The sequence below is a fragment of the Lepus europaeus genome, chromosome 2 (assembly GCF_033115175.1).
Source record: "Lepus europaeus isolate LE1 chromosome 2, mLepTim1.pri, whole genome shotgun sequence".
Lineage (NCBI taxonomy): Eukaryota > Metazoa > Chordata > Mammalia > Lagomorpha > Leporidae > Lepus > Lepus europaeus.
Window position 1 is genome coordinate 65,237,333 of NC_084828.1, and position 20,895 is coordinate 65,258,227.

Sequence of the window (20,895 nt, forward strand, 5' to 3'; positions counted from 1 at the left end):
ATCTATATCCACATGATTTATGCTGGAAGGTGGAATGCATAGCAGACATCAGTAGAAACCTTCACTGTACCACAGTAGTATTCTCTCCAGGCAATGGGCAAACTGCAGCATAAAGAGCTGTGAAAAACCCTCAAGTTTTTTTCAGCAGTCACTGGATCCCTTTTTCCGGTACAGATCCTTTTATGAAAATCATATTGAGTGGGAGTTCTTTGGGGACGGACCAGAGGCGACTGTGGAATCCTGCTTATCAGTGAAATGCAGTTAGTGCACCAGCTGGACTTGTTTCCCCAATGCAGGGTGACCCTTTTGTTGTTTAAAGACATAAAAAGTGCAGGAGACCTGAGGAAAAAGGCCGTGGAAGGCACCATTGATGGTTCACTGAGAAATTCTACAGTGATTGGCGATCTGTTTCAGACACTTGTGGCAGCAAACAAGGCCATTCACCTCTACAAACTTGGAAAAATGAAGACAAGAACCCTGTCTACAGAAATTATTTTCAGTCTTTCCCCAAACAACAATATTTCAGGAGCTTTGAAAAATTTTGTATCTCAGGAAATGACACTTCAATTCTAATTGTTTACGTTGAAGAGGGAGAAAAACAAACAGATCAAGAACATCTAATAGCTCAAGTGGAAGGGCAGCAGGTTTCTCTGGAAAATCTCCCTGAAATAACAAATATTAGAGAAGTCAAAAAGATACATAAACTGTCCTCACAAGAAGAAATATTGGGACATTATTAGATGGTATCGCTTATAGAATGCCAACAAAAGATGTTTTGTGAAATGTCAGAAATATCAACAAGTTTTCAGCATTAAAAACAATATTGATTTTCCTTTTCTGATTGTAAATTAATATATATTAATTGCATAAAATTTTAAAATGCAGAATTGTGGTGGAATGAGAAGGCCATGCAAAGATGGCCACTGGCAAGCAAGCGTCATTTACTCAGGAATGGCTTAGGAACCCACCTGGCAATGGAGCCTGCCTGGCAACAGGCTGTGATTGGTAGGGCATAAACCGCTCCTTGACCTAATTGGCTGCCTCAGCTATATAAGCTGCTGTATCAACTGAAATAAATGAGTCTGTGGGCTGCTCGCCTCTGGCCCTCTTTCACCCAACTCCCGATGTCTGTGTGGTGACTCCGTGCCTCTTGTCCCCACCGTGCTCCTCTTTTCAGAACAAATCCACAGCAACACAGAATGATATAAAAAGAAAATGAGGCCACTCCTATTCTTTCTTTCTTTCTTTCTTTCTTCCTTCCTTTCTTTCTTTCTTTCTTTCTTTCTTTCTTTCTTTCTTTCTTTCTTTCTTTCTTTCTTTCTTTCTTTCTTCTTCTTCTTCTTCTTCTTCTTCTTCTTCTTCTTCTTCTTCTTCTTCTTCTCCTTCTTCTTCTTCCTCTTCCTCTTCCTCTTCTTCCTCTTCCTCTTCCTCTTCCTCTTCCTCTTCTTCCTCCTCTTCTTCTTCTTCTTTTGACAGGCAGAGTTAGACAGTGAGAGAGAGAGACAGAGAGAAGGGTCTTCCTTTTCCATTGGTTCACCCTCCAAGTGGCCACTATGGCCAGTGCGCTGTGACCGGCATGCTGTGCCGATCTGTAGCCAGGAGCCAGGTGCTTCCTCCTGGTCTCCCATGTGAGTACAGGGCCCAAAGACCTAGGCCATTCTCCACTGCCTTCCCAGGCCACAGCAGAGAGCTGGACTGGAAGAGGAGCAACTGGGACAGAATCCGGCACCCTGACTGGGACTAGAACCCGGAAAAGGAAGACCTTTCTCTTTGTCTCTCTCTCTCACTGTCCACTCTGCCTGTAAAAAAAAAAAAAAAAAAAAAAAAAAAAGCGAGAGGAAAGAGAGAGAGAAGCTTGCCTTAGTCCATTTGGATCGCTATGACAAAAAAAAATGTAGCCTGGGTGGCTTAAACAACAGACATTTCTTACTTTTCTTTTTTAAAAGATTTATTTATTTATTTGAAATTCAGAGTTACACGGAGAGAGGAGAGGCAGAGAGAGAGAGAGGTCTTCTATCTGCTAGTTTACTCCCTAATTAGCCACAACAGCTGGAACTGTGTGGATCCAAAGCCAGGAGCCAGGAACTTCTTCTGGGTCTCCCATGTGGGTACAGGAGCCCAAAGACTTGGAACATCTTCTACTGCTTTCCCAGGCCATAGCAGAGAGCTGGATGGGAAGTGGAGCGGCCAGGACATGAACCCGTGCCCATACTGGATGCGGACACTGCAGGCAGTGGCTTTACCCATTATGCCATGTTGCCGACTCTAACAGACACTTATTTCTTATGTTTCTGGGGGTTCAAACATCCAAGAAAAAGGTGTAGGCAGATTGCTTCCTGTTGAAGGTACTCCTCCTAACTTCAGATGGCCATCTTCTCTCTGTGTCCTCATAGGGTAGAGAGGAAGAGAAGCAGCTCTCTGGTTTCCTTTTTTTTTTTTTTTTTTTTGACAGGCAGAGTGGACAGTGAAAGAGAGAGACAGAGAGAAAGGTCTTCCTTTTTCCATTGGTTCACCCCTCAATGGCCACTGCGGCTGGCGTGCTGCGGCTGGCATATCACAATGATTCAAAGCCAGGAGCCAGGTGCTTCTCCTGGTCTCCCTTGCAGGTGCAGGGCCCAAGCACTTGGGTCATCCTCCACTGCCTTCCCGGGCCACAGCAGAGAGCTGGACTGGAAGAGGAGCAACTGGGACAGACTCTGGCGCCCCGACTGGGACTAGAACCCGGGGTGCCGGTGCCAGCGGTGGAGGATTAGCTTATTGAGTTGCAGTGCCGGCCTCTGGTTTCCTTTTATAAGGGCACCCTACCTTCATAACCTCATCTAAAACTAATTACCTCCCCAAATCGCCAATTCCAAATGATATTAAATTGGGGATTAGAGCTTCAACATATGAACCTGGGAAGAATACAATTCATTCTACATAATGGCTGGGTAGAATGTGGTTACTATCTCCTGGACTCAGGGAAGTTGACAGCAATGAATTTAATTTTCACAGGAAATGATTTTAGTTACCTTTGTCAAAAAGCTTTTCTTGTATCCTTAAATTATAAAGAACTTTTAGTTGATATCTAATGTTCTACTCTGTACATATTCTAAATTTGAAGATTAAAACACTTTATAAATTTACTTATTTATTTGAAAGGCAGAGATGGAGGAGAGAGGGAGAGGGAGAGGGAGAGAGTGTTTTGGGCTGGGCCAGGCTGAACTCTTGAGTTAGGAACTCCATCTGGATCTAGCACATAGATAGCAGGGACCCAAGTAATTGAACCATCACTTAATTCTTTTCAGGGTTGGTATTAGCAGCAGCTGGATAGGGAAGCAAAGCCTGGACTTGACTCTAGGCACTCCAGTATGGGATGTGGGCATCCTGAGTGGTGGTTAACCTGCTGTGAACACCCTGCCATCCCGACATAACTTTTTAAGTTGAAAGATATTTTCTTTTTGTAGAAATGGTTATTCGTAAATATACAGTATTATATTCTTTTTTCTCCAATTTTCTTTAAGTTTTATAAGTTTGATGTACATATTTAGGGACATAGTGATTTTTAAGATTTATTTATTTGAAATCAGAGTTACAATATGAGAAGGAGAGGCAGAGAGAGAGAGAGAGAGAGAGAGAGAGAGATCTTCTATCAGTTAATTCACTCCCCAAATGTTTGCAATGGCCAGGGCTGGGCCAGAATGAAGCCAGGAGCCAGAAACTTCACCTGGGTCTCCCAGATGGATGTCAGGAATCCAGACACCTGGACCATCTTCTGCAACTTTTCCCAGGCTGTTAGCAGAGAGCCGAATCAGAAGTGGATCAGCACTATGACCCTAGAATCAACCGTTAAGGCATTCTGATATGACTGAAAAGCCCAGGAGAGCATTTCAGGCATGGAAAGCAAGAAACTGTGGCAAAAATTGTCCTACATGAAGGATCTCTGTGAGTGAGACCCCAGTGAAAAAAAGTGGACATCAAAGAAGGATGTGCTTTTCTCTGAGGGGAGGAGAGAACTTCCACTTTGCTCATGGCCTTGTCTAATGAGATTGTGGATTCAAAAGGCTTCCATAGCCTAGGTAGCTCATGTCAAGAGCCTCAGGTGATCATTGACATCATCCATAAGAGTTAATTGTTAAATTAACAACAGGAGTCACTGTGCACTAACCTCCCATGCAGGACCTCTGTCCTCAGAGTTGTATTATGACAATTAACTGTAAAACTAGTTTTTCTTAGTATGGAGTCGGTCTTCTGTGTATAAAGTTAATTAATTAAAATGAACCTTAATGGAGAATGGAACTGGGGATGGGAGAGGGAGGAGCAGGTGGGATGTGAGCGGGGGTGGGAGGGCGGGTAAGGTTGGAAGAATCACTATGTTCCTAAAGTTGTATTTATGAAATTTGTACTCCTTAAATAAAATATTGCTTTGAAAAAAAAAAAGTGGAGCAGCCAGGACATGATCCAGCATCTAAATGGGATGCCGGCACCACAGGTAGCAGCTTTACCATCTATGCTATAATGGCAGTGTCTGTGCGGTATTATTTAACTAAGAATTCAATCCTAAGAATTGGTTTCAAGTTTTATTTATTTATTCATTGAGAGGCAGAGAGAAAGAAAGAAAGCCAGAGAGAGATTTTCCTATCCATTGATTTGCTCCTCAAATGTTCACAACAGCCAGGGCTGGGTCAGGCTCCCATGGGGGTGGCGGAGAATCAACCATTGGACCTATCACCTATTGCCTATCAGAGTGTGTGTTAGCAGGAAGCTGGAATCAGGAGTGGGGGCCAGGACTTGAATCCAGACACTCCAGTGTGGTATTCAGATAGCCCAACCAACAAAGCACTGTACCAAATATCTAAATCAGTGCTAAGAATTTTACACTAAATTATAGTTTTAAAAATATGTAATTTTAAGTTCCTGACACTTATATCACTTTGGGTCACTTTTACTCCTTTTTTTTCCTAAAAGATTTATTTTATTTATTTGAAAGGTGACGTTACAGAGAGAGAGGGAGAGAAAGAGAGAGAGAGAGAAAGAGATCTTCTATCCTCTGGTTCACTCTCTAAATGGCCACAACAGCCTGAACGGGGTCAGGACAAAGTCAGGAACCAGAAGCCAGGAGCTTCTTTTGGGTCTCTGCTATGGGTGGCAGGGTCCAAGCACTTGGGCCGTCTTCTGCTGCTTTCCCCAGCCCATTTGCAGGGAATTGGATTAGAAATGGAGCAGCCAGGACTTGAATGGTATCCATATGGGATGCCAGTGTATCAGGCAGTGATTTACAAAAAATGCTATAGCGCCAGTTTCCTCCACCCCCTTTTTGTTTTTAATTTGAATGTGAGAGAGCAGAAAGAGAGAGAGAGAGAGAGAGAGAGAGGGAGAGAGAGAGAGAGAGAGAATAGAAACTGCTGGTTCATTTCCTTAAAGCCTGCATCAGCCATGGCAGATACAAGCCCAGTTCAGGAACTTGGAATGCCATTTGAGTTTCCCATTTGGGTGACAGGAACCCATGTACTCGACCAGCCACCTGTTGCCTCCCAAGGTATGCATTAGCTAAATCAGAATCAGAGTAGCTGGCACTTGACCAGGTACTTCAACATGGGATGTGGACAGCACAAGTGACTACTTAGTGGTGCAAACCCCTGTATTATTTGGGTCACTTTTAGGTCAGTTTGGACACGGTCGGAAGTTAGGCATTTCTGAGATTCAAACAGAATATTTTGGGGTAAGCATGTAACCTAGAGGTTATGATGCTGATTAAGACTCCGTTTAAAATGTCAGCATCCCACATTTTAGTATCCACTGCTCAGGCTCCTAATTCTAGTTTCCTGCTAATTCAGTCCCTATGAATCAGTGATGACGGCCCAGGTAAATTGGTTCCTGCAACCTGTGTGGGAGATCTGGATTGAGTGCCCCAATTTTGGTTTTGGCCTAACCCAGCCCTGGACATTGTGGGCATTTGATGAGTAAAGTAGCAACTGTCTTTCTGTCTCTCAAATAGATAAATTAAAAAAAAATTTAACTAGATTTTTTTCCTGTTATTTGTTACATTCACAGTTTGAATAACAACATGATCATTGCTACTATTTTTTACATTCTACTAGGTTCTAATTTCTAGGTCCTAAACAATCCAGAAAATGATTATATTTAGAGCTGATATAATAATCAGCTTTTGTGTATTTTATAAGCCAGAAGGTAATCAGTCATAGCCTGAGGATATAAGACTGCTATTTTAGTGTCATTTTCTGATTCTTTTCATTTCTTTTAATTTTGTTACACTGATGTAAATTTATTTTCTTGATTTAGTATAATAGCCCCACATTGCCATAAGCTCATCAAAAACAGACCATAAGTACTTAGAGTTTACTTAATATTCCTACTCAGATTTTTTTTGAGGATTTATTTATTTGACAGGAAGAGTTACAGACAGAGAAGGGGAGAGAGAGAGGTCTTCCATTCACTGGTTCACTTTCCAAATGGCCGCAGTGACCAGAGCTGGGCTGATCTGAAGCCAGGAAGGAGGAGCTCCTTCAGAGTCTCCAAAGTGGATGCAGGGGCCCAAGGACTTAGGCCATCTTCTACTGCTTTCCCAGGCTATTAGCAGGGAGCTGCAGCTGGGACTTGAATTGGTGCCCATACGGGATGCCTGTACTGCAGGCAGAGGCTTAACCTTCTACGCTACAGTGCCAGTCCCTACTCAGATTCTTCGATCAGCTTTTACAATCATACATATATGATTTTATATATATATATACATATATATACATGTACATATATATATTCCCAGTTTAAAGGAGAAAGATGAAGTGTTGTGCATCTGTATGGGAAGACAAACCACAAAGAAATAGACTGACACCCAGCACTGTGAAAACAGGGTGAGATTAATGACATTCTCTTCTTATAAAGGCACCAGTCATATTGGATTAGGATCCACTTTAATGACATAATTTCAACCTAATTAGTTCTTTAAAGACTCTATCTCCAGATAGCTTGGGAGGTACATATGACTTTTTTTGTGTATGTGTGGGAGGAGGGGGGTTGGGGGAAACAGCTTAGGCCACAACATAGTCCCATGGCTGGAGAAACAAAGAGAAGATTTTGAAAAGTTTTAACCATTAAATGGTTAGAGATTGAGGTAGGCATTTGACACAGCAGTTAAGAAGCTGCTTGGGATACCCACATCCCACATCAGATTGCTTCCAATTCCAACTTTCTGCTAACGTGCACAGTGGGAGGAAGCATCTGGTTGCTCAAGTGCTTGGGTCCCTGACACCCATTTGGGAGACCTGGATTGAGTTCCTGACTCCTGATGACTCCTGAGTTTGGTCTGGCATCGTGGGAAGTTGTGGCGTGTAACTACCTTGCGGGTAGTTAGTCTAGCTCTTGGGGGTAGTTGTGGGCATGAACCAGCAGATGGAAGATCTCTTTCTTTCTGTTTCTCTCTCTGTCTTTCTGTCTCTTTGCCTTTCAAATACATAAAAACAAATTAAATTTAAAAAACTTAGAGAAAAGTTCCTACAGAATTAACACTCAGACATTTAAGAAAAGGGTGGAGTTAATCTGGTACTTAAGTCTATGAACTCAAAAACCTAAACTATAGCACAAATTAACATATAAGTGTGGACTTCTGCTACTGTCAAGATAGGTAAGAAGAATCACATTTACTCTCCTCTCTGAAAAATGAAGCAACAAAAAACTATAAATGCATAAAACATATTGAACCACTTTTTAAAAATTTATTTATATGAAAGGCAGAGATACACAGAGAAAGAGAGAGAGAGAAAAAGAGAGAGAAATATTCCATCTGCTAGCTCACTTCCCAAATGGCTGCAATGACCAGGGCTGGGCAAGGCTGAAGTTGGGAGCCAGGGGCTTCTTTGGATCTCCCACATGGACACAGGGGCCAGGGACTTGGGCCATCTCTTGCTGCTTTTCCAGGTACATTAGCAGGGAGCTGGACTGGAAGTGGAGCAGCCAGGATTTGAACTGGCGTCCATATGGGATGCTGACACCGCAGGTGAGGGTTTAGCCATCTACTCCATAGTGCTGGACCCTTCAAACCAGTTTTTGAGATATCAAGAAATGAAGGACTGTAATCTTGAATAAAATGAGTAGAGTTTTTGACCCAGCGTACTGACTTGAGAGAGATTTCAGCTTGTGGGTAAGGGAGGGGAACCCAGATAGAAGCTGGCAGAGCCTCCCTGTTGAGGAGACGGGCAAGAGTTTGGGGATATTGGGGCAGTTGGAATTTGCAGACCAGAGTTGGGAATTGCTCCGTGAGAACTATGGAAAGGTGTAGAGGGTTTCTCTTGTGTGTTCAGGAGAACAAAGGTCAGCACACACATGTGAAAAAATGATTTAAAATTGAAGATAGAATTGAAAATGAATCTTTTTTTTTTTTTTTTTGGACAGGCAGAGTGGACAGTGAGAGAGAGAGACAGAGAGAAAGGTCTTCCTTTGCCGTTGGTTCACCCTCCAATGGCCGCCGCGGCTGGCGCGCTGTGGCCGGCGCACCGCGCTGATCCGAAGGCAGGAGCCAGGTGCTTCTCCTGGTCTCCCATGGGGTGCAGGGCCCAAGCACTTGGGCCATCCTCCACTGCACTCCCTGGCCATAGCAGAGAGCTGGTCTGGAAGAGGGGCAACCGGGACAGATGTGAATGGAAGGGGAGAAAAAGTGGGAAAGGGGAGGGTTGCAGGTGGGAGGGAAGTTATGGGGGTGGGGGAAGCCATTGTAATCCATAAGCTGTACTTTGGAAATTTATATTCATTAAATAAAAGTTTAAAAAAATAAAATTGAAGATAGGACAGCTGAAAGGATCAGAGGGAACATAAAACATTCACACAGGGCCAGAAAAAGTGCCATCCCAGCTACCAGCCCAGGGAAGTTCACAATTCATGGAACACTGGTAACAATACTGAGAAGGCTCTTGCCTTGGTGGTGAGGAATAATTAGTCCTGGACTAATCACACTCTGGTTATTCCTAATAAAGATTAAAGGGAAGACCAAAAAGACCCAACTATTTCTGAATTACTTGAGAGCAAAGATCACTTGCTTCTTGGCCTTTCTGCTAAGATTAAGTGAGAACAAAGCTGAAGTATATTTATAGAAACACAAAACTACCCAAGACTCACCAAGGTGAAATTCACAATTTTAGCAGGCGTACGAAATAGTAGGAAAAAAATGGTGAAGAATTAGGAGAACAAAATCAAATGATCTGGATCAAGAAGTGATACACCACCAGCCGGGTGGGATATCCATGTATACACCAGGCAGCCAAGGCCCCTTGTGCTCTGATAACTTTTTTTCTAGAGGGAGCAGCATGGAGGGTGTGCAGGGAGGGAGGTGGGTGAGCCTTCTGTGGGCAGGAAAGAAGCAGGTGCTGGCGCGAAGACAGATTCATTGAAATGCTGCCAAACAAATCTTTAGCGAGCTCTCCCAAAGCTGCAGTCCCTCTGCCTGGAGCCCTGTGCTGGAGCCTCTGGGGGCCCACATCACCAACCCGGTCTGGTTATTTTCACTTCCTCTTTTTAAAGAAAAAAAAAAAAAAAAAAAAAGGGAAGGGGGCAGCTCTGTGGCTCAGCAGGTTAAGCTGCCACCTGCCATACCAGCATGCCATGAGAGCTCCAGTTGGTTTCCTGGCTGCTGCTCTACTTATGATTGAGGTCCCTGCTAATGGCTTGGGAAAGCAGCAGAAGATGGCTCAAGTGTTTGGGCCCCTGCCACTCATGTGGGAGACCCTGATGAAGCTCTGGGCTCCTGGCTGCAGCCTGGACCAGCCCTGGCCATTATGGCCACTTGGAGAGTGAACCAGTGGATGGCAGATCTCTCTCCCTCTCTCATTGTAAGTCTTTCAAAAAATACATAAATATTTAAAGAAAAGCAGATTAATGGTTTCCTGGAGATGAAAATAGGCAGGATTACATCAGGTTGTGATGAAACCATTTAGAAGGTGATGCATAAGTTCATTTTCTTGATTTTGGTAATAATTTCATGAGCACATACAGTTACCAAAACTTATAAAATTGAATACTTTAACTATGTAGTATATAGTTTATGATATGTCAATTATATCTTAGTAAAGCTTTTTTTTTTAAAGTTTATTTTATTTATTTGAAAGATAGTAAGTTACAGAGAGTGGTAGAGACACAGAGAGAAAGGTCTTCCAGCTGCTGGTTCACTACCCACATAGCTGCAATGGCTGGAGCTGGGCCAATCTGAAGCCAGGAGTCAGGAGCTTCTTCCAGGTCTCCCAGGTGGGTGCAGGGGCCCAAGGACTTGGGCCATCCTCTTCTGGTTTCTCAGGCACATTAGCAGGAACAGGATCAGAGGTGGACAGCCAGGACTTGAAGAGGCTCCCATATGGAATGCTGGCATTACAGGCTGGGGCTTTAACCTGCTGTGCCACAGAGCTGGCCCCAGTAAAGCTTTTTTTTTTTTTTTTTAAGTTATAGCTATTGACGGGAATATTCAAGATCATCTCTCAAAATTGGCCTTGTTCTGGAAGCTGTTATATGCTAACTTGCACTTAGTTTATACTCTGAAACACTAATGTGTAGTTGCTACATCAGTGACTTACTTTGCTATGTAGTTTTCTACTCACCTTTTTTTTTTTTTTTTTAAGTTTTACTTATGTATTTGAAAGTCAGAGTTACAGAGAGACAGAGAGAGATCTTCTATCCACTAGTTCACTCCCCAGATGACTGCCACTACCGGGGCTGGGCCCGGCTGAAGCCAGGAATCAGGAGCTTCTTCATGGTCTCTGTCGTGGATGACAGGGTGGGCCATCTTTCGCTGCTTTCCCAGACTATTATCAGGGAGCTGGATTGGAAGTGGAGCAACCACTGGAACACAAATCTGTGCCCATATTGGATGTTGGGATTGCAGGTGGTGGCTGTACTCACTATGCCAGATGCCAGCCCCATAGATTTCAGATTTTTTTCTTCAAGTTTTAATTATTTATTTATTTTCATTTTATTTGAAAGGTAGGGAGATGGAGAGAGATACAGTGACAAATAGACAGATTTTTCACTCCCTGGTTTACTCTGCAAATACCTGCAACATCGGGCTTTAGACCAAGCTGAAGACAGGACACTGATGCTCAATCTGAGTCTCCCATATGGGCAGCTGGGACCCAAGTACTTGAGCCATCACCTGCTGCCTCTAGAAAGCACAGGTCAGGAAGCTGGAATCTAGCATAGCCAGAATTCTAATCCAGGCACTCCAATATGGGATGCAGGCATTTCAAGCAGCCTCTTATCCCTTGCTTCAAATGCTGGCCCCTCACAGGCTCTATTTTTTTTAAAAAAATATTTATTTATTTGAACGTCACAGTTACACACATACAGAGGGGAGAGAGAGAGAGAGAGAGAGAGAGAGAGAGAGAGGTCTTCCATCTGCTAGTTCAGTCCTTAATTGGCTGCAATGGCTGGAGTTATGCTGGTCCAAAGCCAGGAGCCAGGAGCTTCTTATGGGTCTCCCACATGGGAACAGGGGCCCAAGGACTTGGGCCATCTTCTATTGCTTTCCCAGGCCACAGCAGAGAGCTGGATCGGAAGTGGAGCAGCCAGGACTGGAACCAGCGCCCATATGGGATGCTGGCACTGCAGGCGGCAGTTTTACCCACTGCACCCACAGTGCTGGCCCTCCTCACAGACTTTTTTTTTTTTTTAAAGATTTACTTATTTATTTGAAATTCAGAGTTACACAGAGAGATGAGAGGGAGAGGAGAGGAGAGGAGAGGAGAGGAGAGGAGAGGAGAGGAGAGGAGAGGAGAGGAGAGAGAGGTCTTCCATCCGATGGTTCACTCCCCAATTGGCCGCAATGGCTGAAGCTGCGCCGATCCAAAGCCAGGAGCCAGGAACTTCTCCCAAGTCTCCCACATGGGTGAAGAGGTCCAAGGACTTGAACCATCTTCTGCTGCTTTCTCAGGCCATAGCACAGAACTGGATGGGAAGTGGAGCAGCCATATCTCAAACTTGCGCCCATATGGGATGCTGGCACTTCATGCCAGGGCATTAACCCGTTGCGCCACAGGGCCAGCCCTCTTCACAGACTCTTTTTAAAAATTTTTTTTTGACAGGCAGAGTGGACAGTGAGAGAGTGACAGAGAGAAAGGTCTTCCTTTTGCTGTTGGTTCACCCTCCAATGGCTGCCACGGCCAGCATGCTGCGGCTGGCGCATTGCGCTGATCCGAAGCCAGGAGCCAAGTGCTTCTCCTGGTTTCCCATGGGGTACAGGGCCCAAGGACTTGGGCCATTCTCCACTGCACTCCCGGGCCATAGCAGAGAGCTGGCCTGGAAGAGGGGCAACCGGGACAGAATCCAGCGCCCCGACCGGGACTAGAACCCGGTGTGCCGGCGCCGCAGGCAGAGGATTAGCCTATTGAGCCGCGGCACCGGCCTCACAGACTCTAAATAGGAGTTCTAGCCAGTATTTGCTGTAGACTTTGTTTTCCAGTGGATCTTCTCTTCCTGAAATGATTTTTTTAAAAAAAGATTTATTTACTCACTTGAATATCAGAGTTACACAGAGATAGGAAGAGAGATGGGAAAGAAAGAGAGAGAGATAGAGAGAGAGATATATCTTTCATCCACTGGTTCACTTCCCAAATGGCAGCAATGGCTGGGTTGGGCCAAGGCCACAGCCAGGAGTTGGGAGCTTAAATGGGGAAAGGGGCCCAAGAACTTGCACTATCTTTCTTTGCTTTCTGGGACACTTTAGCAGGGAGCTGGATCAAAAGTGGAACAGCTGGTTTCATACCAGCACCCATATGGGATGCTGGCACTGTAAGTGGTGATTATATCCACTACACCACAGTACTAGCCCCATCCTGACAGAATTTTGTAGGTCCAGTAGCTTCATTTAATGTTTAGAAGGTGAGGGACTTAATTAAATCAACACATTCTTATCAGCTATGTCAGTGAAAAAAAATATGGAGAAGGAATGGAGTCTTGCTGAAATTATGCCCAACTAAGTAGACAAGGCATTCCCTGTGTGGTGATGGTTGCTCTTGACTTTCTAACATTGTGTTGTCCTCTCTAATAATGAAGCATCTTGTGCAAAACATCTAGCTATCCCATGAACGACTTCAATTGTGCAATCTCCTTGTGAATAAAAAGTATAGTAATTAGGACTTGTTTGTTTTCGGTGAGATCAATAACAGAGCTTTTTAATCTTTTTCCTTCTCCCTCTTTATCTCTCCTATTGTTGAACAATTCAAGAAATATCTAGTAAGCCCTGAAGTACCAGACACACTTAGCTGTTACATCCTTCTAGAGCCTTGTTATTCTAAGTGTATTCGGTGGAACCAGCATCACCTGGAAGCTCATTAGATATGCAGAATCTTAGTCTTCTTCCAGACATACAGGATCATTATCTGAATTTTAACAAGATCCCTCAGTGACTTTATGTATATTTCAGAAGTTCTCTTCTAGAGATTTCTCCTTAGTTCTGCCACCTAAAAGTTGTTATGACTATGCAATAGTAAGTTCACTGCTCTAAGTCACTAACAAACTGGGTGACAAAAAATGGTAGTAGAACTTGCTTTGTGTATTGTAGGGGGAATTTAATTAGATTGACCATCTAAGCCTTCAATACACTGGTTGTCACCCCATAATTTTTTTTTTAAATTGCCTATTCCTCTTCCTTTTCCTCTTCCTCTTCTTTTTCTTATTTTGTAGTTGGAAGGAAAAAATTACTAAAATACATATCTTGTAGCCACTTCCCTGCTAGTTACATGTTTCTAAGGCTGTCAGAGAGTTAGAGAGAGGCAGAAGGGGGAAGAGAGAGAGGGAGAGGGAGAGAGGGAGAGGGAGAGGGAGATTCAAGGATTTATTAATTCATACATGCAAAACATACTGCTAATTGCATTAGCAAAAGATCAATGTGAAAACACTCCACAACTCTGCAACTGTCAATTTAGAAAATGTTGTTCTAGTGGTTGAAAGTTCCAACACTGTGTTCTCACCAGTGAGTGAGGCTGTACAGAACATCGTCAGCACTAGCACAGTTTACAGAACCTCAGAGACCTGAGAGAACCTTGTTAGAGCGAAGCCACAACAGGAAGCGCATGTCCGTGGGGGCGAGGTGAGGGTTGGTGTTAGTGACAGTGTCAGGGACCTGGCAAGATGGTGATGTTAGAAGGGTCGTAGTTTATGGGTATCTAAAATCTCTTAAAAACTGTAAAGCTGCAACACATGATTTTTACACCTAGTAACTGGAGAATATCAGTCTTGCATCTGCTGGTTCACTCCCCACATGGCCTTAATGGCTAGAGCGGAGCTGATCTGAAGCCAGGATCCAGGAGCATCTTCCCAGTCTCCCACACAAGGTCAGGGGCCCAAGCACTTGGGCAATCTTCTACTGACTTCCCAGGTCATAAACAGAGAGCTGGATCAGAAGAGGAGCAGCTGGTGCTCATATAGGATGCTGGTGCCACAGGCAGAAGTTTAGCCTACTACGCCAAAATGCCGGCCCCAGAGCTGGATATATTTAAGAGCTTAAAATATTAGTAGCATTGTTCAGACATTGAGGTGGGATGACTTCCTAGTCTGCTGATTTTCTCTTCTTTTTGTTTGGTTTCTGCAAGGAACAGTTCTGTGGGTGGTTGACTACCTTCTCCTAACTTACTAATAAGCTCCAGATCATGCCCATTCCATTCAAGTCTAAATCTCCAGATGTTAGGCTGATGCTTGCCACAGGATAACAATTTGATTTATGTGTGCTATATGTATGGATTTATGGATTAATGGATTGGGTCTTTACAGAGTCCTAGAAATATCCCTTCATAGTCACAGTATTCCCATTACTTGCGCTTTTCTTAGGGTGAAGGTAGGGATAGGGAGAAATTTTTTAATTTAAAATTTTAGATTAGTTTTTTTCCCCGAAGAAACTTTTTATTTAAGGAATACAAATTTCATATGTACAACTTTAGGAATACGCACCCACCCACCCACACTCCTACCCCTCCTCCTCATCCCTTTCTCATTCCCAGTCCCATTCTCCACTATGATCCATTTTGAATTAACTTTATGCACAGAAAGCCATCTTTATACTAAGTAAAGAGTTCAAAAATTTGCACAGAAAAGAAAAAAAGAACTGTTCCTCAACAGTCTAGACAAGGGCTGTTCAAAATCATTGCAACTTGAAAATAATTTCTCTTCTTTTTTTCTTTTAGGACTTAATTAACTTTAAAGAAGCACTCAAGAATGAAACATCTTTTGTGATCACTTTGACATAACTTTAACTTATGAAACATAAGAATATCCTCCACTTAACATATTAAAAGAAAGTAAGTCCTTGAGAATGAGTTTTATCATTAAGGAAGCATCTAAGAAAACAAGCAATGGAGTTGGACACTTAGGCATAATTAAAACTTATGAGACATAAATATATCATCCATTAATACATTAAAATGAAATAAATCTTTGAGAAACAAGTTTTACTGTTAATTATCATAATACAACTCTTTGAGGACAGAGGTCCTACATGGGAGGTTAGTGCATAGTGACTCCTGTTGTTAATTTAACAATTAAACTCTTATGGATGATGTCAGTGATCACCTGAGGCTCTTAACATGAGCTGCTTAGGCTAAGGAAGTTTTTTGAATCCATGAACTCCTTCTGTATTTAGACAAGACCACAAGCAAAGTGGAAGTTCTCTCCTGCCTTCAGAGAAAACTACATCCTTTTTTGATGACCACTTCTTTCCACTGGGGTCTCACCCACAAATGTCCTTCATGTAGGTCATTTTTTTGCCACAGTGTCTTGGCTTTCCTTGCCTGAAATGCTCTGGTGGGCTTTTCAGCCAGACCATAATGCCTTAAGGGCTGACTCTGAGATCAGAATGCTTTTTAAAGAGATTATCATTCTATGAGCCTGTTGTGTGGACTGCTTCCCATGTTGGAGCATTCATTCCTTTTTAATTCTATCTATTGTTATTATCAGAACCTTAATCCTATCCATATGATCACTTTACCACTTAAGATGGTATTTTTACAACCCAGCCTAAGGGGATTTGGGGCCCCATGGCAAATTTTTAAACTGTACTTACTCTTTGAAGTAAATCCATAGGAATGCATGCAAAACTACACAGCTTTACAATTACAAACTTCATATACTTCATAATTACAACTTTAGGAACATAGTGATTCTTCCCACCATGCCTGCCCTCCCACCCATACTCCTACCCCTCTTCCTCCTCCCTCTCTTATTCCCACTTTTATTTTTTTATTTAGATCTATTTTCAATGGACTTTATACACATAAGTTTAACTTTATGTTAAGTAGAGTTAAAAAATTATATATTATATATCATATATATTTACATATATATATGTATATATATATATAAACTGTTCCCCAACAGTCAAACAAGGGCTGTTCAAGTCATTGCTTCTTTTTAAAATTTTTTTTTATTTGACAGGTAGAATTATAGACAGTGAGAGAGAGAGAGAGACAGACAGAAAGGTCTTCCTTCCATTGGTTCACTCCCCAAATGGCTGCTATGGCTGGCGCTGTGCTGATCCGAAGCCAGGATCCAGGTGCTTCTTCCTAGGCTCCCATGCAGGTACACAGGCCCAAGCACTTGGGCCATCTTCTACTGCCATCCTGGGCCACAGCAGAGAGCTGGCCTGGAAGAGGGGCAACCGGTACTAGAACCTGGTGTCCAAGTGGGATGCTGGCACCACAAGACAGAGGATTAACCAAGTGAGCCACGGCGCCACCCTAAGTCATTGCTTCTTAAAGTGTCAATTTCACTTCTACAGATTGCCTTTGAGATGTTCTATTAGTTATCACAGATCGGAGAGAACAAATGGTATTTGTTCATTTTAGACTGGCTTATTTCACTAAGTATGATGCTTTCCAGATTCATTCATTTTGTTGCAAATGACTGCATCTCTCTCTCTCTCTCTCTCTCTCTCTCTCTCTTTTTTTGTAAATTTCTTTTTGGGTAAGTTCCCAGGAGTGGGATGGCTGGGTCTTATGGTAGGTCTATATTCAGATTTCTGAGGTATCTCCAGACTGTCTTTCACAGTGGCTTTACCAGTTTACATTCTCACCAACAGTGGATTAGGGTACCTTTTTCCCCACATCCTCACTAACATTTGTTGTTTGTTGGTTTCAGTATGAAAACCATTCTGAGATGAGGTGAAACCTCATTATGGTTTTGATTTGCATTTCCTTGATGGCTAGTGGTTCTGAACATTGTTTCATGTGCCAGTTGGCCATTTGGATTTCCACTTTTGGAAAAATGTTTTAAGTCCTTTGCCCATTTTCTAACTTGGTTGTTTGTTTTATTGTTGTTGAGTTTCTTGATCTCTTTATGTAATCTTTTCTGAGTGGTTCTTTTGTAGTAAAGAAGCTTCTCAATTTGAGGTAATCCTATTTGTTAATGTTGGCTTTGATTGCTTGTGCCTCTGGGGTCTTTTCCAAGAACTCTTTGCCTGCGCCAATGTCTTGCAGAGTTTCTCCGATGTTCTGTAATAATTTGATGGTGTTGGGTCCTTGCTCCGGGGTTTGGTTTAAACTCCTTTGTCAAATATAAGCTTGGATTGATTTCTGGCATTTCTATTCTGGTCCATTCGTCTATCCATCTGTTTTTATACCAGTACCAGGTTGTTCTGATTACAACTGCCTCATAGTATGTCTTGAAATCTAGTGTTGTGAGGCCTCCAGCTTTGTTTTTGGTATATATGATTGCTCTAGCTATTTGGGGTCTCTTGTGTTTTCTTACGAGTTTCAGCAGGTTTGTTCAGGAGCATGTTGTTCAGTCTCCATGTGTTTGCATATGTTCTAGAGATTCCTGGATTGCTGATTTCCAGCTTCATTTCCTTGCAGTCCCAGAAGTTGCATGGTATGATTTCGATATCTTTGAATTTGCTGACACTTGCTTTATGGCCTAACATGTTCTGGCTTATTTTTTCTGATGTTCTTTCCTTGGTCATGTGAGTTTCCTTACACATAGCTGTTCATCCACAAATAACTGAAGAATCAAGGACAATGCTTCCTAGATCTCTGGAACTCTCCTTCCATCACCTCTCTCCTATATGGAAATCTGCTCTATAAATTCTCTCTCCCTCTATTTATCTATTTAGAGTTTTATTTGAAAGGCAGAGTTACACACAGAGTAGAGAACAGAGATATTTCCCAACTGATGGTTTACTTCCCAAATGGTAGCAGTGACTTGGGCTGGGGCAGGCTGAAGCTAGGAGTCTGGGGCTCCATTCAGGTCTCAGACATCGGTGGTAAGGGCCCAAGTACACTAGCAGGGGGCTGTATGGGAAGAGGAACAGCTGGGACTTGAACTAGCACTCTGATATGGGATGACAGTGTCACAAGTGTTGATTTCATTGGATGCACTCTGTGCTAAAAATTCTAACTGGGGCCGGTTCTGTGGCACAGTAGGCTAAGCCTCCCCCTGTGGTGCTGTTTCATGTCCCCACTGCTCTTCTTCCAATCCTGCTCTCTGCTATGGCCTGGGAAAACAGTGAAGGTTGGCCCAAGTGCATGTGTGCTTGCACCCGCATGGGAGACCTGGAAGAAGCTCCTGGCTCCTGACTTCAGATTGGCTCAGCTGCTGTTGCAGCCATTTGGGGAGTGGATAACTTTGTGTCTCTCCCTCCCTCTCTGTAGCTCTATCTTTCAAGTAAATAAATAAAATCTAAAAACAAAACAAAAACCTTCTAACTATCTTGTTGCCCTTAACTCTGAACATTTTTGTATTATTTTGTTTTTATTTTTTATTTATATTTTTTTTATTTGAAAGTCAGAGTTACACAGAGAGAAGAGAGGCAGAGAGAGAGAGAGAGAGGTTTTCCATCCGATGGTTCACTCCCCAGTTGGCCACAATGGCCGGAGCTGTGATGATCTGAAGCCAGGAGCCAGGAGCTTCTTCTAGGTCTCCCATGTGGGTGCAGGGACCCAAGGACTTGGGCCACTTTCTACTGCTTTCCCAGGCCATAGCAGAGAGTTGGATCAGAAGAGGAGCAGCTGGGACTAGAACCGGTGCCCATGTGAGATGCTGGCGCTTCAGGCCAGGACATTAACCTGCTGTGCCACAGCGCTGGGCCCTTTTCATATTATTTTGAAGAATAGTCACCTCACTGCTCTGGAATATTGGAAGTAGTTACTTCTTTCTAATTGTTTCCGAGTTTCCAGTCTTTTTATTTGAACATTGGACTAATCATATCTACTTAATAGAGTTCTTTTTTTTAAAAATTTATTATTATTATTTTTTTTTGACAGGCAGAGTTAGAGAGAGAGAGAGAGAGAGAGAGAGGTCTTCCTTTTTCCGTTGGTTCACCCTCCAAGTGGCTGCCACGGCCGGCGCACTGTGTTGATCCAAAGCCAAGAGCCACCTGCTTCCATGCGGGTGCAGGGCCCAAGGACCTGGGCCATCCTCCACTGCCTTCCCGGGCTACAGCAGAGAGCTGGACTGGAAGAGGAACAACTGGGACAGAATCCGGTGTTCCGACCAGGACTAGAACCCGGGGTGCCACGCTGCAGGCGGAGGATTAGCTAAGAGAGCCGCGGTGCTGGCCTATAGAGTTCTTAATTATATTTATAAGGGGCTGAATTTAGTTCCTGAAGCTAATTGCTCAGTGAATGGTAACTGTTATTATTTTTGAGTTCTACTAGTGGTTGAGTATAAAATGCTAAACTGTTTAATATATTTCAATATCATTCATTCAAGTTCACCTCAAATATGAGATGGAAGTAAAAAGAGTACAAGAGAAAGAATTCTCTTTCTTTGTTATTCCCAATTTGCAATTATCTGGGTAGGTCCACTGTCAAAAAGTATTGTGTCTTATTTCATCAACTAGTCTTTGGAAAAAATTTTCCTCTTACTGTTCCTAGAAATTAAAATTAAATTTTTAGAGAATAAATAGTATTGTTTGTTTTTTCCACCAACAATTACTATATTGGAGGTCCTTCAAGTATTTAAATAATTTAGTGAAGTTTTTGTAAATAGTTAATTTGTATTCTGAGAAGAAAATCTTAAACAAGGATGAGATTCTTTCTACTCTGAGAAGAAAACCTTAAACAAGGATGTAATTCCAAATAATTCTAAGTGACATTTTGGCAGTAAAAGAGGACATTTTTCTCTACCAAAGTTGCATTTCTCAATGGGTATTTAACCAGGGTAATCAAATGTGACTACTATCATCAAAATTAGCAAAGCGTGAAAAACCTTTATCAAATCATTCACTACGTTGCCTTTTTGGAAATATGCTCTCTTGTCCCTTGTTAAGAGTTACTACTTGATGTTTTCTCTAACAAAGTGAGGACTTTACCTCTTCAGGACAATGTTAAACAGACCAAATTTGTTAATACCCATGGTTGTGTTTCCAAAGGAACTACTGTCCTCATGTATTTGGGCAGTTCCATAATTAAAGTTATTTCTCTTGTACCCTCTTTAATTTGGACAGTTTGTAAATAATTTAGTAGTACTTTCACCAGAGGTCATATTCTTTTTTTTTTTTAAAGTTATTTATTTATTTGAAAGGCAGAGTTTCAGAGGGAGAAAGAGAGAGAGAGAGAGAGAGATCTTCAACTGAAGTCAGGAGCTTCCTCCAGATCTCTCACATGGGCACGGATGCCCAAGCACTTGGGCCAGCCTCTGCTCATCTCACATGCCAATAGCAGGGAGCTGGATTGGATGTAGAGCAGCTCGTACTTGAACTAGCATCCATTTGGGATGCCTATGTTGCAGGTGGTGGCTAATGCTGACACCCACCCCCCCCCCCCAAAGGTAATATTGTTTGCCAAGTTTATATTCTTGGTTTTAACTAGTGCTTATCTAGAAGAGGGAAATCTCTGATACACACTGTTATAGTTTGAACATGTATTGGCTCTTGAAGTTGTTTAGGACTTTGAAACACAAAAGCTGTTAAAAGAGACAAATAAGGGCATTAAGTAA

At 42.6% G+C, this 20,895-nt stretch overlaps 1 pseudogene; it reads left to right on the forward strand.

The window, feature by feature from the left end:
• Positions 1-255: 255 nt before the first annotated feature.
• LOC133748023 (EKC/KEOPS complex subunit TPRKB-like) lies at positions 256-781 on the forward strand (annotated as a pseudogene).
• Positions 782-20,895: the final 20,114 nt, after the last annotated feature.